The following is a 13,788-nucleotide window of genomic DNA, read 5'->3' on the forward strand; positions in this document are numbered from 1 at the left end:
TTCAGTAAAATCAAGAACAGCCAGCCTTGTGTGGAGATCTCGTCTATTTTGTTCGCTGCAGGCTAGCTTCACACGGTCACGTGTCGTGAGGGCAGCGCACCCCCTGTGGTGAAAACAACACTTTGTAATGGCAGGGGTGTGATGGCATACAGCCAGTGAGTCTGTGTGTTGGAAAACTGGACAGCTGCCCTTGTAATGATGTTATCTCACTGTGTCTTTTGCGCTGTCTCCAGATGCAGAATGGATTGTGTCATTCTGTCACGGCCTTCTGGAAATATGGCTGAAACTTTCCTGATGCCTAATTTAGAGAACAAGTACAAGGCCACTAAGCAGCATCAGCTTGGATAACGCTGCAAACAAACTTATAAATCTGATTTTAGCACCAGAATCAGTTCTTTAGCTCAGTAAATCCACAAGCCTGTGTATTTTTTCACTGCTTGTCCAGCTGAGCTTTACGGCGTGTGGGGGGGGGGGGGTTGGAGCCTTTCCCAGCCCGGTCTCATCCGGCTATCCACGCCCATGTTAACATCTACAGTCAGTTTAAATCAGCGGTTAATCTAACAAGCAGGCACGTGGATAAACTGAGAACACAACTTTAATTGGAAGCTGGAGAAAAATGTCCATTAGCAGTCCAAAACGGAGTAAGGGTACCAGAATCCAAAATACTGGAACGGGAGCAGGAGACCACGAAGAAGATGAACCGACCGAGACGACAGCCAGAGAAACGTGGCACAGGTGGACAGAATCAAACCAACGAGACGAAAAAGTCGAGGGGAAGAAGAGACAGAGTACCAAAATAAAGCAGGAAGTAACAAGAGAGAAAAACACTAGGCGAGGTCAAAGAAACTGAAACCTCAAGGACTTAAATAATGATGGTGGTCAAAGACCTACAGAAGATCCAGGACCAGAGCCCACACAGAGAGGGTGGATTCAAACCCAGGACCTTCTGGCTGTGATCATATTCTTACAGACCATCGTTTCACAGCTATGAGCTACAACACTAGAACTGGATTTGTTCACAACTGCAGCAGACACTCTTCAAACAGCAGGATCAGCCACCATGTCTGACATCATCATCACGGAGACCTGAGCGCTCACAGCACTCTGAAACAGCCGGCAGCACGGTGTGTTTGCGAGCGCAGGAAGTTCAGGTGACAACCAGAGGTTTGTTTAGACCTCCTGCACTGAGCCGATAACACGTTTTTCTTTTTTCTGGCATCTTCTTTTTGGCCAAGTGTTCGTCTTTGATGCTTCTGAGCGAGAGAAAGGACAAAGCTTTTCACAATCTTTTTAGCTGATGGGAGAATTTGTGTTTCAGGGTCGAAATCAGCTCGAGGTAACAGCAGGCACAAAAAGCATCCGGCCTGTGAGGGAAAATGTCTCAGAAGCCACTTTATCTGAAGAGTGTTTGACGTCAAACTTAATGTTTCTTTTACTTCTGAAAGATAAAACTAATGGAGCAAACTTTCAACACTTTTTTTCCACCTTGAAAACTTTACTCTGCCGAGGCGGGAGAGTAAAAGACGGGAAAGAAAACACGTCTGGCTTTAAACATTTTCATATTGTATGTTTGGGGGTTATAATGTCTCTCTTATAATGTTTAGGACTTGGTAAAAATATAATTTAAGCACCAAACTGTGTAAAAGAATAAATGCAGAGTAGTTTTTCCATGTTTCTCCAGCATTTTACGCAGAAGGCATTGATGCGTGATGCGTCAGTGTGGTTCGCGTCCAGCTGAAGTAGCAGCCGTTTAGCTCAAACTTTTCTTTTAGTTGAAACTCAGGCAGGTGAAGAGGAAGCCTGGAGGTTCTGGTGACTTCAGCTCTTAACTACTTGACTGCTCTTCATGTGTAGAGGCAGAGAGCACCACGGATCCCTGCTGGGCTCCATTACATCCATCCATTAGACCCCCTCTGACAGGCTGTACAGCGTGCTAGTGTGCTGAAGGAGGATCGCTTTCACGGTTCTATAAATATGATTGTTCCCATGACATTAGTAAAACAACAGCATCCTATGGGGTGCAGCTGTGAGGGCTGCGTCTCTGCTGACTCACCCCGGCAGAGACGAGGAGATGCGCCGCTCTATAGCTGCAGAGCAACTTATTGCATAACATCACCTGTAGTGTGTGCTGTGCTGTATGACAGCCACAGAGCATCAGTGGAAACGTCCGGCTGAGTGTTGCTTTTCAGGATTCGGCCCGAGGACAAACCTGAGGACATCTCGGGTTAGAGCAGCGCCTGCTCTAACCCGAGGCTTCCCAGCATTGCAGTGCACAAACATGCAGAACCAGCACGTTCACACCAGGGGTCAGAACCTATACGTCCTCAAATTATCACCTCAAATGTTGCATTGGTGCCAAACTGGAACCCAGGTCACAGATGGAGCAGAAGCAGCAAGGAGGCCCACAGCTGCAGCTGTAACCCCAGCATGAGGAAACAGTGACTGGAAGCATGCTTCTAAACTTCCCCCTGTTCACCTGCCAGTCCCCACAGTGGGTTTCATCAGTGTGGGCTTAAACAGGTCCAAAGGCCAGCAGGAGAAGAAGGGCAGAGGAGAGGCTGCATGTTAGTCACCTCGGAAGTTGCTGTTGGGGCTGGAAGTGACATCACAGCTGAGCTTACCATAAGAAGCACAGTCATGGTTGAGGTTAAGGCTGAGATATTTCAGGCTGGTTCTTCCCCGTGAGGAGCCGAATCTGAGCCGAATCTGAGCATTAAGTGTCACAGCGAGCAGCATCGGTTAGCTGTGCATGTCCGCTGCAGACACAGATACATATAAATACCACAACCATGCAAAAAGCAAACGCAGAGCAGGTCATCTACTAATCGGCAGGTTGGTGGTTCGATCCCTGGCTGCTCCAATCTGTATGCCAAATACTCAAGATCCTAACCCCAGGTTGCTCTGCGATTGGAGTATGAACGTGTGAATGTTAGCTAACAGCAAAAAGTGCTTGTATGAATGATGAGGTTGCATCGCTGCTGAACTCTGCAACACAATCAATAGGAACTGAAAATAATCCTTGATTTTATTACTCATCAAAGCTGGAGCACTGACTTCTTGGACGGTGCGTTAGAACAATTAACCGCACAGCAGCAGGTTATTTATCAGGTAACAGCACTAAAACTCCTCCCAACACGGTGCGCTGGGAGTCTGGGTGACATTCAGCACCTGTTTCCTCTGACAAATGAAATTCCTCATCAGCACGACTCGGTGCAGAGTATAAATCGTGCCAAACTGAAATAATTCCTTAGTCTGCAAAATGTCTGGAGTCTGAAAGAGCTGCTGGATGAGTTTTATGTGATGTAATATATGGAACCAGCAGCTCCCTGCAGCCTTTCAGCCCAAGGTCAGCAGTCGGGGAAGTCTGACGTTCCGCTCTTACGTAACGTGAATCAAAAGGAGCTCTTGGTTTATAACAGTGTGCATTACTGCGAGCATGTAATGTTAACCTCAGGTCATATTCATCAAATGGTTCAGGACAGACTTAGGACGGGCTGGGTTAAAGCTGGGACCTCCTAAAACACCAGCCGACCTTATCTCTGTTTCATTTGTTTTATCTGCTGTGTGGGAATGCCAGGGGGGCAGCCCTCACTGCTCTTATTTTGAAAGTTCAGTTTGCTGCTAGCCAGCAAACTCAGCACTTCCAGCTCACTCACTGCTGGTTGCTCACTCATGCTGCGATGGTCCTTGATGGTATCTGGCTGTTTCTGCAAGTAAGACCTTCTCCTGTGGTCAGTGCACTGCAGTGGCACCAGCTGCAGCTGCTGGGTCCTGCCAGCGGCTGCAGCTGGCGGAAACCTGCCTCATGAACATGTGTGCTGAGCTCTCTGAGGCTTCAGAGCAGAGCGAGATGGTGGAGCTGGAGTTTACCCGCAGGAGGAGAGGCTCTGCAGAAGAGCACCTCATAAAAGGAATCATCTGGTGCCTCACTGAACCCCCACACCGTGAGTTAGAAACACTGAGCAGGCTGGAGTTTGGAGAAGCAGAAGAACAGTGTGGGCCATCCTCTCGGGGTGACTGCCTCTCTGCTCTGAACCTTAGCTTGGTTAAATCATCAGGTGTAATTAGGACCGCAGCACTGACGGAAAGATTTTGCTTTTCACAGCATTATTCTTGTCAGCTTCTTACAGAAGTCTGGTCTGAATGTTATTCTAGTTCGAGCACACGTGGGAGTGTTGTGACATACAGCGTGTGCAGAAAATTCAATTTCAGAGGTGAACCGAGCAGAAAGCAACCCTGCAGTTACAAATATTGTATTCAGGAATGACTTTATGGTCCGGCTTTGTTCGTGTAACCTACAACTTTAAAGACTCTTTTGAAGCTTTTATGGCTGCAACTGAAACTGCACTCTGTAAAAACACCGTGTATGTTTTTAATGAGTGCAGACCGTGTAACCAATCACAGAGCACAGGCACCCAAGCCAAACCCGAGTCTTTAATCTGAAGCTCGAGTCGTACGTCAAGTGTCCACGCTGTTCACATGAGGTGTGAACCAGATGTGCGTAAATATATTTACATTTCATGAATATTCTTCAAAGCTGTCATCAGATGTTCACCTTTCATTTCCCGTCACTCCGATCAATCTGCTGTGTCTCTGTTTATTCAAGGCTTCACTCAGTAAAGAGCAGATGAAGGAACCTCTGAAAGAGACGTGTTTGTTATTCGCTCGAACAAAGAGGAAGATGTTTCTGTGATACGTTACGGTGGTGGCACATTTACAGCCCGCAGCCTTTCTGTCATTCGTCATGTGAGCGTGAGACAGACGTCCTCCTGACCGGCTGACATTGCTTCACGATCTCTCACGCGTCGTGAGGACTGTAGTTTTACTCTCATCTCGTTGTGACAAAGCGCATGCTTCATGCTACAATCCAAACAGCTGTGCACGAGTCCTCCACTTCGTCCTTGTTAGGCACTCGTAGGTATTGACTGAATTGTCCAAGAGGCAGTGAATCATGAACACAGCAACAAAAAGCACATTCACAAAGTGATATACTTCATCTCTCCCTGATATGAGTTTATGTTACTACAGACAGACAGACAATCAGAAAATGCATCTTCACACCCAACACACACACACACACACACACACACACAAAAGATGTCTGACTAATAAATTAGGGGGATTTTCTCAATGTCTTGAAGATGTTTCTCCTCTCATCAGAGAAGCTTCTCCGATGAGAGGAGATGTGTTAACAGACCCCTCTGCACTGAATCATATCTGTTATTAATCTCTGTCTCTCTTCCACAGCATGTCTTTATCCTGTCTTCCTTCTCTCACCCCAACCAATCACAGCAGATGGCCCCGCCCCTCCCTGAGCCTGGTTCTGCTGGAAGTTTCTTCCTGTTAAAAGGGAGTTTTTCCTTCCCACTGTCGCCAAAGTGCTGCTCATAGGGGGTCATATGATTGTTGGGTTTTTCTCTGTATCTATGAAGCGCCTTGAGGCGACTGTAGTTGTGATTTGGTGTATAAATAAAACTGAATCGAATCCAAGAAGCTTCTTCAGTTCTAAAACCAAACGATGGAGAGTCCCAGGTGTTTGGACTCCCACCACTATCTGCAACACAACACAAAGTAATCAGGACCCTGCAGCACCGGGCAGAAAATGTTCCCTCGAAGCCTCAAGGGAAAGAAAAGAAACACATGTAAAGGAAGCTCTTAAAACATGTGGTTATCCCAACTCTGCTTTCATCAAATCAGCAGAGAGGCACAGAAAAGAAGAGGCAACAACGAGAGAGGATCAGGAGGACAAACAGAACAATACTGTCATCCCTGATGCAGCAGCTTTATTAGAGAAGCTCAGGAGAGTCTTCAAGACTCGGCTGTCTAGCTGGATCTAAAGGTCGAAGGTCACTCTTTGAGGATATCAGTGGACAGAGAGGACAGATGGTTTGAAAGAAACATCTATGTCTGCTGTGAATGACCATCTTTGAACAGAGGGCGGGGCTTAAGACACCAACTGTTTGCCATCTATAATCCAGTTCCCAGACGCCTTAACGCCCACTCACATCCTGGGCCATCTGACCTCAGGAAATCACATGATAGGGTGGGGCCAGGTTTCACAATGAGCTCACCCGAAACCCTGGCTGATTGTAACCCACACCCGCTTTCACGCCTCGACTCATGTGATTAGGTAGAGGATCATCAGGGGGTCAACGTCCCTCTTAGGGACACTCCTACAGGCCTTAAATCTCTCCACCATTTGCTTTTAGAACTGAAGAAGCTTCTCAGATGAAACATCTTCAAGAAACTTAGAGAAGTCCAGACGCTTTGATTTCCAAGCTGCTTTGATTATGTCTTTAGTTGTTTACGTTTTCAGTGTAGTTTTATTTATATACCGTCAAACCACAGCAGTCACGTCAAGGTGTTTCATACTGTAAGATCAAAAGCTTTGTTTGAAACGATGATGTTCATTTAGTAAGTTATTGTTCTATTAAAGTCAATAAGAGTGTCGGTGCAGGTGACAAACGGCTTAGACGACAGCTCGATCCTCCCACATATGTGCTGCATGCATGCAGCACATGTACTGTATGCCTGCAGCATATGCGCTGTAATGTTTGCAGCCAGCAGAGCAGACAGTGTTTTCTTCATCTAAGTGAACAGGACGTGATGAAACGAAGGTGCAAATATGATGCAGATATCATCACAGAGATGTGAACTACCTCTAACCTCCGGACTCATTCTGACAGACCTGTGAGCATCGGGCGCTAAAGTGAAAAATGTAGTTTCATTTTTTCCATCGCCACTTGTTTAATCGTCAACATCTAAGTTTTTCATTTCCTGGGCCGCTTACGTCTCGTCGCTGTGCAACATCAGGTTGGTGCCAGCTGTGCTTTTATAATGAATTTCTTGTACATAAACCCTCCTTCTGTTCTTTCCCTTCATCCAGTCGCTTTGACTGAAGTGAGACAGCCTCCAATTAAAACCCAGCATTTCATCCGCTGTGCGCCACACATCACGTCTCTGGCACATTGGCTTTGTAAAAAGGATGCCCACGCATGCTTTAATTACATTATAAAAGTGCGGGGCCTGACATCTCCGCCACCCCGCCCGGCATAAACTGTGACGGCTCATTCTCGCTCGCTGAAAGCATCCATATTTGTTGAGCGAATGGCTTTTCAAACGGCGGCGATTAAGCTTCTAGCTGATGTCACTTGGCGTGTAAGACGTGATGAATGAGGCGAGCAGAGGACGGGCTGAAGGGTGAAGGGTGACGTACGGCTGCTGGCACAGTGTAGGTTCATAAAGTGAAAGTCACGCAGAGAGAGGCGACACGGGGCTGAGGTCCTGACGCCGTCTGGGCGTCACTCAGCACGCTTTTAAATTTGTCGAGGGGTGCATCGCCTTCTTTTCCCGCTTCCTTCCCCTCAAGGACACGTGATCGTTCCCTCTGCCGCTCAGACTCCTTCTCATTTTACCTCTCGCTGTCTCTTTATGTCTTTGTGTCGCAGGTCATCAGAACATCTTAATCCAACAGAAATGAAATGAGCTGTCGGAGTATCCCGGGTGTGAATACCTGCCTGGCTGTAACTGCTCTAATTTTATTCTTTTGATCAATTATCGTTAACCAAATTATGCTGAAACGATGGCGTGTTTTAATGGCTGCTGTCAGGAGTTCAAACAAAGGCTTGTTGGCGTGAAAATGACACAAGAACTGGTCTGAAGATCAGAGGACCAGGTCTGATGGAGAGCTGGATCCACAGCCTGAAGGTCCTCACAGAGACGACGGAGAGCTGCTCCGAGTTCAGACTGAGCCGAGGATGAAGCTGCTCACACCAAATATTCACTTAAAATACGTTCACCTCACCGTGTTCAGCTGATATCCACCCCCTGCTCTGTCTGCTAGCACCACCCGCAGCTCCAGCAAAGCCTGGACTTGTGCCACGCAGTCATCTGACCCATGGTGTGCATCGCTGAGGGGGGCGCCTTAACAAGTAATGGCTTTGCTTGCAGAGTTGGGGACAGAGCTGCTTTTCCACAGTTAATGTTCCTGACAGAAAAATGAAATGTGTTTTTGTTGAAAGGCCTAATTATTGCATATAGCTTTCAGGAAATAGCCACAGCCTTTTACTCTGCATCGTAAACTCGTCCTGTCTCCGAGCTGCTCAGCTGTGAGCCTGTACGTCAGCACTCACAGGCTCAGCACCGGACCGCTGAGTTTAGACGCCAGTCTTCAGTCACCGTTCGTCTGCGTGATCGCTCCGCGTCCTTGGACTCACGTTCCTCGCCGAGGACATTTGGTTGTTGCGGTGCTCTGTCGGTGTCAGTGCTGGTGAAGCGGCCCGTGTTCACAGACCTGGAGAATCTGTCATAATACAGCATCATGGCCGAGCGCACAGAGGCAGCAAGCGGTTCAGTTAAAGCTGAACAACAGTACACCCGGTCACTATTACAAAGTAAATGTGACGAATGTTGTCAGAGTTTCTCTCATGTTGTCAGAGTTGCTTGAAGCTCCATCGAGCTGCAAGCTGCCCGAGCTCGAATGACAGGAAGCCGCCATTTTACCAGCGTTTCCAGTCAGACTGTTCAGTTCCAGCACCTGGTAGAAAATCTGAATGAGCTCAGTGACCCTGAACAGCTGATCATGGGAGTCACGACCCTGATTGAGGAGAACGTGAACGAGAATAATCGATTATCTCAGAGGCGTCCTGTCACAGGAGTGTGTGTGTGTGTGTGTGTGTGTGTGTGTGTGTGTGCGTGCTGCAGCAGCTCCCACTGGAGCACCATGAAACAGACTGAATATATTCCTCTGTGCATTGCCTGCACGCTTTCACTGAACACCGCCATGAATAAGAACAGACACACACACAGGGCTGCATAATTTCATGTAAAAGCTGAAACTGAGCACACACACACACACACACACACACACACACACACACCTGCAGCCTCCAGTCGCTGCTGACGCTCGCGCGGAACAAACTCCATCACCCTGCGCCGTCACCCAAAGTGTCAACAGCAGGTTGACGCACCCAGCGCGCATACATTAAACCTCGAGACGCTCGCCGTTCCACTCGCCGCGCTCACGTCTGATTGCTCACATTCTCGTAATGACACGCTCCGTCTCATCGCTCACACGCTGCGCTGCACCTGACACGGAAGCGGCGTCACGTGTAGGTCGGTTGACGCTGTCGCAGATCAGGGCCGAGCGACAGGAACTGCAAATCACCTCCACTCGCGGTTTTACCGTTGGGCGGTGACGAAATACCAAACGTGAGCGAGTTTATTTGAGGAGCCGCTCCGCTCAGCGGCCTCAGCTCTGGTGGCCTTCTTGATGTAAGCGAGCGTAAGCGAGCGTAAGCGCCCGCTGTCCAAACAGTGAATTATCCCCATCCGCAGCGCGGTTTAGTGGCGACACGCTGCCGGAGAGGCTGTTCGCTGAAGAGTGCCGCCGGCAGCACTTAAGAGCACCTAATCACCGCGAGGAACATCCCTGAGGGAGGCCCGTCCCGGCGCTCACACGGCACACGCTGGCACAGAGCTGGATCGAGTCGTGCATGTGAAGAAGAAAAAGGGTATCTTCCAGAGGTCCTTTCAGTGGTACTGACGATCGTTTGTTCTGGTAAACAGCAGTGATTACAGCCACGTTTCATCCAGTTTATCTAAACCAATTAGGACGATCTTTTTGCCTTTGAAGTTTACTCCTCTGCAGCTGTAGTCTCCATGAATTTAAAGCCATTACAGTGGATTACAAAAGCACTCCTGCAGCTTAATCCACTCTCCAGCTACTGTATATGCTTAGCTTGTTAACAACACACAAAGGGCAGCACGTGGCTAAATAAGGCTACATGCTCGACTCCATCTGACACCACTCTGGTTCTTATGTCTCATCTTCAGTATTTAATATTCTTTCAAACTGAGATACAACATTTGGAAAGACGTCCGAGAGCGTCGGTGATCCCGCTGCGTAGCAGTAACGAGCTCTTCTCCAAAGCAAACCAATCTCAGCACGTGTGTGCGTGTGATTAAAGGCTTTCCTTCATGAAAACAACGTGCAGTTAAACATTTATTTATTTAACGTTATTCTACACACAGTGTCTTCAAGGCTTTTTGCACATGTCCGCAGTAACGCTGATGCTTTTACATCAAACAGTGCAAACTGCAGCGTGCATGCTTGGGTTGCAGCAGAAGCAAACAGAGCTGTCAGGCAGCGGTAACTCTGACCCCAGTTAGGGTTAGAGCCTTTCTTCTGGGTTAGTTGCAGTTAGGTGAGGTTACCTGCAGGAGCATTTCCACAGCATGCCTAATCCTTACTGAGCACCTAAACCGAAGCAGACTGCACGGAAATGTCAAAGGAAACAGCAAGTGTACATGAAGACAACCTAAGTAGGAATGCAAAGCTTCCAGGTGGGACATGAACTGTGGTCAAAAATCAAACAGTCACCCTTCGAGGACATTAGCTGTATCCTAAAGAGAACTGCTAGTTCAGAGCTTTTCTACAACATGTGTCAACCTGCCATTCACAGCATCCGTGCGAGTATTTTCACTGATGTATGGGATCACATTCACACTCAGGGTCCAGCATATTGCTTGAAGACACTTTGGCATGCACGCTGGCTCAAACCACCAGCCCTCTAATTGGCTACCTCGGCCACCCATGGAATGAGAATAAGTGGCTGCTTCAGTTCGAGCAATGCAACATTTTGTATTTGGAGCATGTTTTAACGTTTGCACTTTGTTCTGTTGCCTGTTAAAGAAAAACTGAAGCCAGTTTCTGCATTAGCTTCAGTTAGCAACAAGCTAACTACTCACATATGGCTGATGAACGGATGGAGTTGTTATATCGTCGACCTATTTCCCTTCCTGCCTCCACCTGGGTTAATTTGGGTTGGACCTGTGGGTTATGACATCCGTCTGGTTCCTGCTGGATTCCTCAGCTGGCACGTTTATGCAGCTAATCTGCTAATCTCCTCTGCAGAGAGTTTACTCTCCACCTGTCTGTCAGCGGGCCTTTGCTGGACCCCACCTGCCACTCATTTCTCCATCTTCCTCCTCACCCTGGGATTTCTACCGAGCCATCTTTTCTGCAAATATGGTTTAATGAAGCCTTTACCTCTGTGTCCATGTCTGCTGTGCTGCTCTGGAGTCTGTGGAAATCCTGACAGCTGGACTTCATGCGCTGTGAGGAAAAGTCCATCTCAAGCTAACAGTGAGATGTTTTCAGTTACTGAAGCTGAAGGCGCTGCAGTAAAAGTCTGCAGAGCATCTCAAAGAGGAAACCCAGCATCTGCTGATGTCCACGAGTTCTTCATCCAGTCAGTGGCTGCAGACAATTTTTATCCAAAACACTAAATCCAAATAAAACAAAAATAATGTTGTGCAATTAGTCCCAGCAGGTGGGCTTCATCTTAGGACCGCCCCTCACACCCTGAGCGGAGGTCACCTTGCTGAATCAAAGCTGACGTCAGCTGCGCCGTGACTGCTTGATTTAAAATCCGCGGTGGCACCGTCCAAAGGTTAAACTCCAAAAACTCCACCGTCGTCCCGACATTTATGGATCCAAGTTTGAAAAGCTCTTCACTCTGAGGGTGAACGCTGATCTTTGCCCGTGTGACCGCCACTTACCACAGGACGGAGGTTTGTCCTGTGAGGACGTGACTGACAGTGGAGCAGCTGAAGCGGACTCCGAGTCACAGTTATCCTGCCAAACTGAAGATGCTCGAGGACTTTAACGACCTGCACAAAACCTGAAAGCTTTGCATTTACGATCAGTACTGCGTTTACACCGACGACATCAGCAGGTTCGACTCAGCGGTCGGCCGTCAGTCTCTGATCGGCTCTTTCACCGGCGCTCGGCAATTAACCGAGCAGCGATGATGAAGGCAAACACGAGCTGATGAAAGATTTGCTCACAATCAGGCTCCACCAAACAATTAATAAACATTTCAGCTGCAAATTGGACCACATGGGACGTTTTAGGATGCGAGTACTTTTCATCAGATGAATAATTTATCACTCGAATGAAACAATTTCCCTACTGGTTCCTTCATGTTCGTGTGTGTGTGTAAGCTCAGCTACACGCTGATGTTCAGTTTCTAACAGCAGGCTAACTTGGAACTTGACTGTTATTCACCGGCTGATGCTGTGTGCATGAATGCATATTCAGCTCACTCGTATATATTTATACATATTAATGTGCACCTGTGTGTGTGTGAGAGAGAGAGAGATGGGGGAGGTGTGGAGTTGGTGGAGAGTGTGAGGAGGCCGGGGAGTGATGGATGAAGAGAAAGATGGAGGGATTATCGGGGTTCAACCCCACACTGTCGATTTTATGTCAGGCCCTCTGCCTCTCAGCTTCAGGCGCCGGACTGTGATGACTTCCAGGTTACAGAACGTGTGTGTGTGTGTGTGTGTGTGTGTGTGTGTGTGTGTGTTTTACCCAATGGTGTAAATGAGCGATCGCTGCAGGAAAGGAGGAATGAGAAGATGGGAAAGGAAAGCGAGGAAAGTGTGAGAGAATAAAAATGAGGGGTGCAAACGTCTGATGGATGGGTCGTTCAAAAGTGATGGATGGAGGTGACGGAGGGGCAAAAGTGGTGATGGATGGAGATGATGGCAGTGAGGGGAAGTCCAAATGAGGTGGAGTGAAAGAGACGGCAGCGAGAAAATGCAGAAAAAGCAGCGGGCTGAAGGAAAAGAGCAACACACCCCGTACCCCTGCACACACACACTTACCCGGCTGTCTCTCCACTCTGTGGGCGAGCGAGGCTGCAGACAGTCGTAGCCCCGGCACAGTTACGGCAAAGAAGCCGGCTGAAGGTGGAGACGAAGGAGGGAGGAAAAGACGGAGAGAGCGAGCGAGGGGACGACGGGCGGCAGTCGCTCGCCCGCGCGTGCAGCACAGACGTCTCAGGAAGAGGAAAAAGGAGCAACAGACAACAGCAGCAACTCCTCGTGACCAGCGAGCGAAGCTTCACTTCAGCCTCACACACACACTCAGCTCCCTGTCGCAATGACACCGCCAGCTCTCCTCAGGCTCAGTGTGTGAGGTGACAAACGCACACACGGACCTCCAACACCTCCTCTTGCTTCCTCCCTTGCTTCCTCAGCTGTGCCTCCTGCAGCTGTGTGCCTGTTTATCCAGTAACACAGCAGGAACGCGGCTCTTCTTCTTCTGCGTCTTTATTCCTGTTAATTATGCTCCGGTGTGCGCCGGCTGCGGGGAAGGCTCTGGCGGCTCCGCGTCCTTCACTGTCGGACTAACTGGCTGCCGCTTCACAGCGCAGAGGCTGGACTGCACTCAGCTCTCCCCCCTCTCTCTCTCTGACTCCAGCCCCCTCCTACCTCCCTCTCCCCTCTGCTGCTGAATGTGTCTCCATCCCTCCTTCAGCTCCCTCTCTGACTTTTCCACTCTGAGAGCTGAGGGTTGGAGTTTGACTCACTGATAGCAGCTGCACAGGTACCCGACCGCATCACACCCTTTTCTCTGTCTCAGAGTGTGTTTGTGCCTGAATAAAATAGAGCCACTGCGCTACAACGATGCGTTTTAGCCAGTTAATTCACGGCCAGCAACTTCTGCTGAACCTCAGATGAGTTCATGCACTTCATATGAAAGATTCACAGACTCAGAGCCTCTGGGTCTGAAAATGAAGCCAGAAGCATCGTAAACCTGTGGTCGTTCTCGTGGACAGCAGGGGGCGACTCCTCTGTATTGTAAGGCCGCAGTCAACACTTGATGAGTCTCAGCCAGGTCTCAGTATTTACCTGATGCTTGTGCTGATGGTTGGCATGTTGTTGCTGTAACTGAAGCTGGTGTTTTGAACATAGGTGCACGAGGTCATTTACCATAAA

At 48.6% G+C, this 13,788-nt stretch overlaps 1 protein-coding gene across 1 annotated transcript in view; it reads right to left on the reverse strand.

The window, feature by feature from the left end:
- LOC120729324 (glutamate receptor ionotropic, kainate 5-like) overlaps window positions 1–13,196 on the reverse strand; it is a 163,246-nt gene extending 150,050 nt beyond the window's left edge. Inside the window, exon 1 of the mRNA XM_040024870.1 lies at window positions 12,673–13,196. The gene's annotated coding sequence lies outside the window, so the exon portion shown is untranslated. The remainder of the gene's footprint in view (window positions 1–12,672) is intronic.
- Between the last annotated feature and the right edge of the window lie 592 nt (window positions 13,197–13,788).

Source organism: Simochromis diagramma, unplaced genomic scaffold (genome assembly GCF_900408965.1).
Source record: "Simochromis diagramma unplaced genomic scaffold, fSimDia1.1 OVJJ01000297.1, whole genome shotgun sequence".
Taxonomy (NCBI): domain Eukaryota; kingdom Metazoa; phylum Chordata; class Actinopteri; order Cichliformes; family Cichlidae; genus Simochromis; species Simochromis diagramma.